General features: G+C 37.6%; 1 long non-coding RNA gene across 1 annotated transcript in view; it reads left to right on the top strand.

Moving 5' to 3' along the window:
• The window catches only part of LOC124887378, a 54780-nt gene that overhangs the window by 38286 nt on the left and 4146 nt on the right, over nt 1-12348 (top strand). The window lies entirely within an intron of this gene.

The raw sequence follows: 12348 nt of genomic DNA, 5'->3' as shown, positions 1-12348 counted from the left end.
ATCTGATATGAATACCCATTCTTTACTTTAATATAATAGACAGTTTTTGATATTACATTAACAACATCTTCAACTCTATCAAATCTCATAAAAATGTGATGATTTCTCAATAAGCCAATGTTATATCCACTATTTAAATTGAGCTGCCTAGCTAGGGAGTTGAAGTCTAAGATCCTCCATGTATAGACACCACTATGAGAACTTCTCAATGACTGGATATTGAATTCCTTCAATTATGTTTATTTTATCCACCTCCTCCCCAGTCCACCTAACCCTATAAATTCCATTAATAAACTATGGATTCTTAATAGATATAGGTTTTATCTCACAACTCAAGGTATTACTACCTTCAATGTTATTTATGGGCTTTAGAAGGTTTGCATAGTTCAGAAGAGGTAAAGAGGATCTTAAATCTTATGGCCCCTTAGGTTATGTAGGCAATAAAGGAGAATTATTGCTATTATTAATAAGATAAGACTGGCCAGCCAAAAATATTGGCTAACCAGTTACCGTATTGGCCATTACAAAGAGATGAGTGATCTACATGATGGAAAACTAGGTTTTGAGAGAGAGCATTTTTTTCTAATCAATCTGGATAGACTAGTACGAGAGAATAATGACTTTTTGGATAGTTTTACTACTTTGTATTTCAGATCAATGTGAAATTCATACTAATAAATTAATATATTTTTATGTTCTCCTTAATAAATAAATAATTGTGATTACATTTTACTTACAAATATATAGAGAGAGTTATTTTTAATACAATCCATCTCTCTTTACGTATATTCTTAACCTCCTGAATAATTATCTACCTGAGCGATTTTCCCGCAGCAACCATATAGATGTCTGATTAGTAATCTGTCTCTTTCGACCCCATTCAGTTTTTGGCAACCCCATTTAGCTTTCGGCGACCCATCAGTTTCCGACGAGTAGCACCAGATTTTGGTCAAACTGATCATCATCTTTTTATCTCTCATTTTTAGTGTTGACCACTAAACATTAGCGGCTTCTTCAGTGACCCATGTATACGGCCAACGACTCCACCAGTTTCTAATAACGATAACTCTCTTCTCTGTTCTTTCTAACCCTTTGCAGTTTCTACAAGGCCAGATTCGACACCACTTTGCAAGCGGGGAGATCAAGCTCGTGGTGACCAGTACAGTCTTTGATGATAGTGCATTTTTAGCAAATAATAAAAGGGACATAATACCAGCAGTAGGATAAAGGCGGTGGTAACAAATTCTGGCGACCAATTTCGGCACCAATTTTCCAAAATCTAATGAAATGATTAAGAAAACGTCCTTCACTTCATCTTTTCCCAGGATCCTATGCACTCATTTCATTCTTCTCTAGTTTATTTTTTTTTAGTTATTTTGTTTAGGCTTCCTATCCCTTTTGTTATCTTTATTTCTTGTCTGGTTTTCTTGATTGTTCTTGTGGAATTACTAGTAGTATAGTGCTTGTTGTTACTGGTAAGTATCAAACCTGCTTGTTGATTTTTGTTTGCTTACTTATTTATTTAGTTGTCCTCGTTTGCTCATCGTGTTCTTTTCTTTAATTGTATCCTTTTGAGTGGTGGTTGGGGTAAAAGATGGTGGAAGATAATGGACTAGTGTTATCTCATAAGTTGGGGTCGAGGCTGGGGTCGGGGATGGTGTTTGGATTGGGGGTGGGGTTAGGGTTGAGACTAGGGTCGAGTCCAAAATTGAGGGTAATAGGTAGTAGGTCTAGGTGGGATAAGGGTGCTTCTAGGGTTAGAATTCGGTAATGGAACACTGGGATGCTACAAGGTAAGTCTATAGAGCTGGTGAAGATCCTTAGAAAGAGGAGGGTTAGTATAGTTTGTGTCCAGAAAACAAAATAGGTAGGCACTAAGGCGAGATATGTAGATGGATATAAGTTGTGGTACTCGGGTAGTGTGAGATGTAGAAATATGGTAGGAATCTTAATAGATGAAAAAATTAGGTTCTAGGTGGTAGAGGTTAAGAAGATCAATGATAAATTGATGTCTATTAAGTTGATCATTGGAGAGTGAATGTTATTAGTGCATATTCCCCTAAGTAGGCTTGTAAGAAGAGGAAATAAGGGTTTTGGGAGGTTTTGGATGAGGTGGTGATGGGCGTCGTGAGCACTAAGAATCTTCTTATGGGAGGAGATTTTAGTGGTCATATTGGGTCTTTTTTTTAGAAGGTATGATGATGTGCATGGCAGTTTCATTTTTGGGGAGAGAAATAAAGGAGGAGATTCTCTGTTCGATTTTGCTAGGGCGTTTAGATTGTGGGTGGCGAACTCGATCTTTCTGAAGAAAGATGAACACCTTATTATCTTTAATATTTCAGTGGCCAAGACTTAGATAGACTTTTTACTCCTTAGAAAGGATGATAGAGGGCTATGTATAGACTGTAAAATCACACATAGCGAGAATCTTTTGACCCAACATAAGATTTTAGTGATGGACTTGGTAATTAAGAAAGGTAAAAAGAAAAGGGGTGTGGAGGATCAACCCAGTATTAAGTAGGGTAGCTTGACATTGGCCAGTGCTTTGGAATTAGAAGGGAAGTTGTAAACTAGGGGGCTTCGGAGAGTAAAGGGGATGTGGATAGTATGTGGGAGATGACTGCCAGTTGTATTAGGGAGACCGCTAGAGAGGTATTGGTATCTCAAGAGGCCGATGTGGTCAACACTGGGGGGTACTAGTGGTAGAATGAAGGAGTTAACAAAAAGGTAGAGACTAAGAAGGTGGATTATGCTAAGTTGGTGAAGAGCAAGGATGATAAGGAGAAGCAGACTAATAGGGAGGAGTATAAGTTATCTAGGAAAGAGGCTAAGTTAGCGGTTACGATGGCTAAAATGACAACTTTTAAGAGTCTGTATGTGGCTTTAGAGGAGAAATACGAGGATAAAAAGTTGTATAGGCTTGCTAAGGATATGGACTAGAGGTCTCATGATCTTGACCAAATGAAATGTATCAAGGAGAGTGTGGCAAAGTGTTGGCCAAGGATGCTCCTATTAGGAGGAGGTGGCAGTCTTATTTTCATAGACTTCTGAATGACGATAGGGATACAAAATTTCTACTGGAGGACTTGGATAACTCAGAGAGGTGTTACGACTATGGTTATTATAGGCATATCATGGTGGAGGAGGTCAGGGGTGCGATTTAGCGGATGCATAGGGGTAGGGCAACTGGTCCAAATGAGATTTCAGTGGATTTTTAGAAGAGCATGGTGGGGCCGATTTGGTGTGGCTGACAAAGCTGTTTAACATCATCTTTAGGGTGGTAAAGATGCCCGAGGCTTGGAGATAGAGTAAGATGATTCCATTATATAAGAACAAAGGAGACATTCAGACTTGAAATAATTAAAAGGATATTAAATTATTGAGTCATACCATGAAGCTGTTGGAGAGGGTAGTAGAGTTAAGGCTGAGGAGAATTGTGACCATTTTTGAGAATCAGCTCAATTTCATGACAGGTCGTTCGAGTACTGAGTAGTATGACAAAGTTGCCAGAGAGATTTTGTAGAGGTGCTTGGAGGAAGATGTCTCCCAAAACTAACCTCCAAAAGAAGCATGTTGTGGTCAACGCCAAATATAGTAACCCAACTAGGTTGGGGCCGATCCCACAGGGAAGATGCTGAAAAATTTCTTGGTTTAATATAATTAACAAGCAATACAGAAAGTAAATGAGGGGAGTTTAGTATCAATCACAAGTAGTAACCAAATCTTGAGTGCTTTTGAGTTGAAAACATTAGAAGACGAACATTAGGCTTGTGTTCCCCCTGGCTTGTTAACTCCGTAAATTTCTCGTGATTAACCAATTATTTCAATGCTTTGCATGTAAAGTCTACAAGCGTTGTATTATCAACTGTTTTGAGAATGTGATGATAAATCTCACCCTTTACCGATTCAGTCTCAGGGTGTCACCTTGTTGCTTCTTGTTATGACCTCAATTCACTATCACCTATTGAGTTCAAGTTATTAGATGATATGGAGGGAATTATAAGGTGGATGTGCATCTCAAATTACTGTCTTAATATTCTCTTCCTAATCTCAAACTCTCTTGTGAAGACGTTTGAAAATACATGCTATCTAAAGATTCTGCAGCAGCTATGAGATTAATTACTGTGAAGAAGATTAAGATACATGCATAAACCCTAGAATAGATGAATATCACACTTTCTCTACGTAGATAATCCGCCAGGGTTCCCACAGCGCTAGTCAAGGAGATTAGCCACTCATGTTCATGCAAGAATCCATGATTATCAATGAAGAAGATATGTAACTAATTGCACAAGAATAAGATGAATAAACTCCAAAGTCTTTAATTGAATAAAAACCCAAAATCTAAAGAATGATTGTAAGGTATGTGAAAAGTAATACGAACAATGTCAAAGTACGTAACTTATTGTAAAAATGTTTAACCTAATAAAATATAAACCCTAGGGTATTTATAGTATCTCAAAATAACATAGAAATCCTAATAAAAATGGGAAAGGTAAAGTTAGGTCCACTCGTTATGACTCATTCTTCAAATAGTACCGGCATCATACGAGTCGTACTTGTGCCTCTCGTATCTGTTTTAGTGTCTCATCTCCCAAGACTATAAATTTCTATTCATCATACAACTTCTACTTACGAGTCGTACATAATCATATGACTCGTGCCCTTCACTCGTATCCACTTGGGACTTTTGTCTTTCCAAGCTTTGAACAATGGTCTTCTTATGGTTTCCCTATACAAGTCGTACTCAAACTTCTGACTCATACACTTCTGAGACTTCAACTTTAGATGGTAGCTTAAGATTCTGTTATGCTTACGACTTTATGGTATGACTCGTACCCTATCTTAAGACTCATATGCTCCAGTCGTATCTTGTCCATACTTAGATTGTATTTACAAGTCATCCTACAAGTCATATCGAGTATTGACGACTCATGGGGAAACTTGTATCTTGATCAAAATTGGTATTGCTAAGTATTTTTCTTCTATTTTTATTCCAACACTACTGTAGACCTGTTTTACTTGCAATAAACCCAAAAGTGCATCATATCTACTAAAACAACTAAAGTGCCAGCATAAATTCATGGTTTTAAGCATCGAAAGTGTTGTGTTTCCATGACACATCAACACCCTCAACTTAGAATTATGTGTGTCCTTGGGCTAGCAACAATTAAAGACTATAACTCAACACGATGCTTAAACAAGAAGATCATAAGCTACCCATGGCAACGATTTTGAATATAATTTTCTCATATATTGTTTCCCTCTCCTAATCTCACTTTTCAAAAATCAAACTGTGTTTAACAATTCTACACACAGTGTGAAATACAAGGGAATCCAATGATGGCATTACATTAGTTACAGACAATCGAGCATTAACATAAGCTATATCAACCAAACAGATTAGCAACCTAACAACATAATCCCCATGCGCTCACATTAAAAGAAATCCCTTTCACTCACCTAAGATTAGTTAATTAACTCAGGGATATAACAAACAATGCTCTTGCTCACAAAGAAGTATCACCGGTGCATACAGAATACCATAAGCTTTCCCATATACTCTCTTCCTAAGTTTTTGGATAGTCAAAGTAGTATAACTAAAGGACTTTCTTCGGCTTGTAACGTAGGTTAGGGAGTGGTATGGTATCCTTTTGGGATCTATTTTAGTGACTATGCCTCTTTGACATTACAAATTTTTTTGAGGTCCACTTATTTTTCACTTTTTGTCAACTTTATTTTCACCCTTATGTCTTTATTTTTACTTTTAAATCACATTCATACTTAGTCCAGGTACGGTTTCTCGCTTTATTTTTCCTTTTTCTCTTTTGTTTTCAATTTTCTTACCGCGCCTGTCCTCTTTCATCTTTATTTCTACACTTATTTCTTCATTCTCGTTCTTTCTATGCACCTCTATAATATCCACCCTTAACATAGGCAATTTGCCTGAGTTGAGGTGCACAGTGTCAAAGTAGGGCTAGGGCCAAAAACAGGTTCATTATAGAAACGAGAAGGTGAAATCGGTGTATTAAACCAAAAGAATGGTCACTAAAAGCTCAAATATTTGGATCAAAGGGAGTCATACTTAGTTTGTTGAACATTTAGGATCAAGTGGACTTACAATAAAAAGGCCCTATGATTATCTCCTACTTGACTATCTTAGAGCAAAGTAAAAGCAACCGAGCAAATTCTAGATTCCTCTAAACCAAAAACTCAGTAATACCTCACACACACTCGCACAGGGTTGTATTGCTAAGTACTGCTTATCCAGTTATGCAATATTTACCCTAATTGTTCTATCCCTAATCCTAATTCCATGATCAGAGTCACAACAGTCTCACACACATACACATATCACACAACACAAAATTTTAGGAGGGGTCTCAACTTTTCAACAGAATTTCATTAAACACAAATACTCAGCATAATCATTTCAAATCCACAAATATTCTAGATTTCTAAATCAATTCAAAAATCACAATTCATTAAAAATATTTTCAAAATCTCTCAAAAATTAATAAAAACAATCTTCTGACATAGGTGCCGATTTTCTCCCTATTTCAGCTCCTTGTCAGCACCAAACTTGCAAGTCATAATAGACTTTTAGCTACCTAAATTTTTCAGCTACTCCCAGAAATTTGAGATCAGATATACCCCCACCCCAATTGAAAATCCTAGTACTGTCCCTGGTGCTAAAAAATGTAAAGTATGGATGAAAGGTCATACCTCGGTGCTCAAGGTGTCGAATGAATAACATCAGTATGTGGGCCCTCAGTTTGGGTCCCACTATCATCAGTAATTGTCCTATTAGCTACTGGGATAGAATCAATAACTGTAGCACTGGGCGGGTCAACAAAATTGCCTCTCTCAGCATCAATAACTGGTGGTCTTACCACCTACTCCAGCGGCTATCTCACAGACCCTCGTTTCCCAGTCCTGATCATCTTGAATACTTTCTACCTTAGCTTTCTTCAAAGCCTCTTTCTCCTCGCACCTTCTTTTCTTCTTTGCTCTTCTTTCATCTCAGGTCTTCTCAGTTTCCAATTCTAGAATATCCCAAATATTAGGGACATAGACAATGTTCAATATTGTCTCAATCATGGGCACTGAAATTACCGGTCTATCATACAACTCTGTGACCATCCTCTTAATTTTAGCAACTTTGGCTTTTATCCTAGCAATATCAGACGCCTTCCCGCTGCTCAACTATCGAGTGATCCTCGACTCAAATGTATCAAATCTACCCTAAACCTGTCTATCCTGGCTCTCAAAATATGTATCAAGCCAGGGCTTCACACACTCTTCTATGTGACCAACCTTAGCCTCTAGTGTGGCCAGTCTGGTCATGGCCTCAGTTCATATAGCCTGCAAAATCATAATAAGTCTAGAAGGCATACCTCGTGGCCTAGGTATCATAGGCTAGACTAGAAGAGGAGCACTAAAAGTACCTACTGCATCAGTTTACATAGTCTCTATCTGCTGACCCATCTTAGTTGCCTCGTTAGTATCAGCCTGATCGCTCTCCCAAAATATATCAGCCATCAAATCTACTGCTTGCCTTTCCTTTCGGGCCAAAAGGTTGATTACATCTCAAATCAGGCCTAAGTTAGTCATGTTCATGGCCTCTAACATCCTATCGATACCCGGGAGTTCTCGTACTCCCACAGCCAAGCACATCTGTAGGATCATGCAAGGATATGCCAATAGAAACTTCTTACCTCCTATAACTCGGTCTCTCAATTCCCGAGCTAAGAATTCACCAATATCAAACTCATAACCAACCATGAACTCGGCTATCATAGCTGCCCGAATTGGGCACAAAACATTATCTCCCGTGGCTGGACAAAGCTTGTGTTGGGCCAATGTCCACCATGTCTTTCCCTCAAAGTTGAGGGTATTCTTCTTAATATTTTGTGAGACCACCCCTGGGCCACCCACTACCTACACAAATTTTTGTTTGTTCGAAGCTATTTGCTACGCAATCCATCAAAAAACTCCATCTTTTCCTTAGAACCTAGCATCCTCCGAGTGACCTTCCTCATTTTCTCTATCCGATAGCTCATATCTTCTGTGTTTACTAAAGCTTGATACTCCAGTCCATATAAAAATTGACCAATAGTATATGGGGAAATATCTACCTGCACTCCTCAAATAGTAAGTAAAGGGATGGGGTTACCACCTTTTCATAATTGACCTTGTTGATATTGCCTTTGAAGTTTTCCCTTGTATGTCGCATAAAATTCTCGCACTAATACTTCATTGTATTTCTCGGGCGCTCTTGTTATCCATTCAAAGCCATACTTCCTGAAGCACTCCTTGAACCTAGGTATCTCCTACATCCTAGTAGTCATAAACCTCCGCTCTAGATACAACACTTGTTTGATCTTTCTACCTTGAGGTTTTCTCAACCCACTGTTAAACGTCTCCTGCATACTGAGGTACCACCATTGTTTAATGATGGGCATTGGAGCAGTAGTAATTATAAATGGAGGGTCCTATCAATCAATGACGGTAGACTTGATTTTTTCTGTACTGTAGATATTCTCAGAACTAGTTTCCTCTAAACTCGATTTGGCATTATTATCAGTATCAGAAGGAAGTGGTGTATGAGGAGGAGAGGTAGTTGTATTCTTTCTCCTTGAACCTCGTAGAGGTATTTCCTCCAGGGATACAACCTTCTTCTCCTTGTCAGCCTTTTTTCCCTTTTGGGGCAGCCTTGCCAGTTGTGCCATCGTACAGGTCATCACTACTGTTGGATGACACAGAGAACTCAGAACTAGTTGATTCCAAACGGGTAGTCAATGCCTTCTTATTGCCCTTTTTAGCCCCTTTCTTAGCAGATGATGTGTTCCTAGAAGGCATAGTACCTACAAGTACACATTAGTTAGCAAACAAATAAATAAAAGACAATAAAAATAAGAAGCTAAAGTTTAGTGTGCATGTTCTATTTAGGGTACGGAGTGGGGAATACAGGTTGAATCGATTGGGTACGACTCATATGAACGATTCGTATCATACACAGTGCATGAACAATTACTCAATGGTCTGCTTATGACACCTCTTAACTAGTCGTACTGACAAGGTACAACTTGTTACCAATAATTGTAAGTAGATCAGAAATATTTTATAAAATATTATTCCTCCAAGGTCAGTACGATTTAATCATACGAGTTGTATGGATTAGGTACGACTCATTATACAAGTCATATCTATTCCAGGACTTTAAATTTGTTGGATTTCCATGTTTTTAGTGGGTAAAAATCCCATTACAACCCCGTTACCAGTTGGTATGAGTCATAAGGAGTCTCATATCCACTGCAACATAGAAGTCCAACTTCAACGTTTGGCTCCAAATCAAATTTCCCAAAATAATCACTAATTTATGCAATAATACTACTTATTTCCAGTCAAAATAACACACAAAATCAAAACCAAAATGCAAGTTTATCTCGTATTTCCAATTTCAACCTAAACCTAAGAATTAGGGATCTAAAATGCAGTACCCAAATAATCTCAACTTAAGGCAACTTATAATTAAATCACTTGCATGATTTTAACTTGAAAAATATTGAGTTTTGAGTTGGAAACTTACTTGAACAAGATCAATTTAGATTATTCGAATTTTCACTTATTCTTCTCCAATTTTTTGTGAAACTCAAGCAAGGTTAAGAATTTGAGCATATTGATATCTAATTCAAAGTGTTTTTGAATGAATTTATGAATTGGAAGCTTTTAAATCAAGCAGCAATGATAGTTTTGGCGTGTTTTAGGTATCGGGTACCCGACAGGTACCCATCATTCTTTTAAACCAAGCTCTGAACTGGGTTAGCCCACGACCCTGACCTAATATTTTTGGGTACGAGTTGTGTGTATGACTCATACCCAGTCTTAAGGGTCTTTCTTTAAACTGGTATAGACCTGAAATCTTACCAGGGTTTTGGAGTGGATATGACTCAATGTGATGAGTCGTACCTTAAGGGTACGACTCGTTTTAAGAGTCGTATCTACTCTAGAAAATTTTACCTAGTTTTGATTAGTTTTCCATGTCCTTACAACTCCTACTCATGAGTCGTCCCGCCTAGATACGACTCGTAAAGAGTCTATATGACCAAACTTCTTGAACTTTTTTGGATATTTTATGCACTGTTCAGTCCTGCACACTAAACAAACATATTAACCTATAACTAAATAAGTACAAAAACATGGGTTGCCTCCCACGCAACGCTTAATTTAATGTCGTGGCACGACGTAGCTAAGTTGGGTACTAAGATTTCAGCAAATAGCCCATGGGTTGCCTCCCATGCAGCTCTTGATTTAATGTCGCAGCACGACGTAATTGCCTTGGCTACTTAGTCTTCACCAATGTCAATCTCCACTAGTCTGCGGATAATAAGGTGTTGCCACCTTGTGTTTCACTCCATACTTCTCTAATAGACCTTTAAATAGATGATTACAAAAATGTGATCCACCATTACTAATTATAGAATGGGGCATGCCAAAATGAGAAAAAATATTATTTTTCAAGAATGCAGTGACACTACGCGCTTCATTGTTGGGAAGCGCAATTGTTTCCACCCATTTTGAAACATAATCCACAGCAATAAGTATATACTTCATGCCAAAAGAACTTACAGAAGGACCCATGAATTCTATATCCTATACATCAAACAATTCTAATTCTATGATAGGAGTCATAAAAAGTTCATGGTATCTAGAGATATTACCTTGTCGTTGACATTGATTGCAAGCATAAGCAAAATCATGTGCATCTTTGTAGATTGTTGGCTAATAGTACCCATATTGCAAGATCTTATATTTTGTGCGGGTTCCTCCATGATGACCCCCTACTGGTGAAGAGTGATATGCCTTAAATATGCTTATCACTTCTACCTCAGGTATGCATCTGCGAATAATTCCATTTGCACAAATTCTAAATAAATAAGGTTCATCCCAGAAATATTTCCTTACCTCATGCATGAACTTCTTTCATTGTTGGAAGGAAAGATCTTTTAGGAGTAGATCACTAGCTAAATAATTTGGATAATCTGCAAACCATGGAATTAGATCTTGGGAAGCTGCCAATAACTGCTTATCTGGAAAACTATCATCAATTTCTAGCCTATTTTAAACATTTTGCATAGCTTTCTCCTCTAGTCTTGACAAATGATATTCAACTTGATTATCAGTGCCTTGTCTGTCCGTGACCTCGAATCAAATTCTTGCAGCAATAGCGCTCATATAATCAGTCTAGGTTTCGCATCTTTTTTCGACATTAAGTACCGCAATACTGCATGATCAATGTGCACAATCACCTTAGTCCCAATCAAATAAGAACTAAACTTCTCAAAGGTAAAAACCACTTCCAACAACTTTTGTTTTGTGACGGTGTTGTTCTTTTGGGTAGGATTTAGTGCCTTGCTAGCATAGTATATGGGATGAAGTATCTTTTCTTTTCATTAATCTAGTACATCCCTTAAGGAAAAACCACTTGCGTCATTAACCTAGTACAGCCTTTAAGGGAAAACCACTCACGTCACACATAATTTCAAATGACAAGGACCAGTCTGGAGATACAATGATAAGATCAGTTAGTAACTTATTTTTTAGATATTCAAAAGCCTTCAACCATACTTTCGTAAACTAAAATTGCAACTCTTTCTCAAGAAGCCTACAATAAGGATTGGCTATCTTGTAGAAGTCCTTGATGAAACACCTATAAAATCTAGCATGTCCCGAAAAGCTACAAACACCCTTCATAGAAATTGGTGGAGGTAATTTCTCAATTACTTCAATCTTCGCTTTATCTACCTCAATACTATTTTTTAAAATTTTGTGCCCAAGCACTATACCTTCTTTGACCATAAACTGATACTTTTCCCAATTAAGTACCAAGCTATATTCTTTACACCTTCTAAGGGAATTAGCTAAGTAAACTAAACAGTCATCATAAGAATCACCTAACGACTTAAAAATGGTCTTCCCAAAATGATTGGGACTTGAAAGTCCACTTCACATTCCATCACAAAATCAATAGGAAAGATAAAAGAATACACCTTCACCAATATGTCATATAGAATACTAACTAGCTTCTTCACTATCCTATCCGCCATTACTAGTCTCATGGTACTTGGTTGGGGAGCTCTCAACCCTAACTATTTGAATACTACAAAGGTGATGAGGTTGATGCTAGCCCCCAAATCACATAATGCTCGAGTGAAGTTGAAAGATCCGATAGTGCAATGAATGGTGAAACCACCAGGATCCTTCTTATTCTCTACCAATGATCTAGTAACTATAGCACTACAATGATGAATATTATCGATTGTCTCATAACTCACTGACCTTTTC

Source organism: Capsicum annuum, chromosome 9, assembly GCF_002878395.1.
Source record: "Capsicum annuum cultivar UCD-10X-F1 chromosome 9, UCD10Xv1.1, whole genome shotgun sequence".
Classification (NCBI taxonomy): domain Eukaryota; kingdom Viridiplantae; phylum Streptophyta; class Magnoliopsida; order Solanales; family Solanaceae; genus Capsicum; species Capsicum annuum.
Note: the sequence above shows the minus strand (reverse complement) of the source record. Positions and strands in the feature narration are given on the sequence as shown.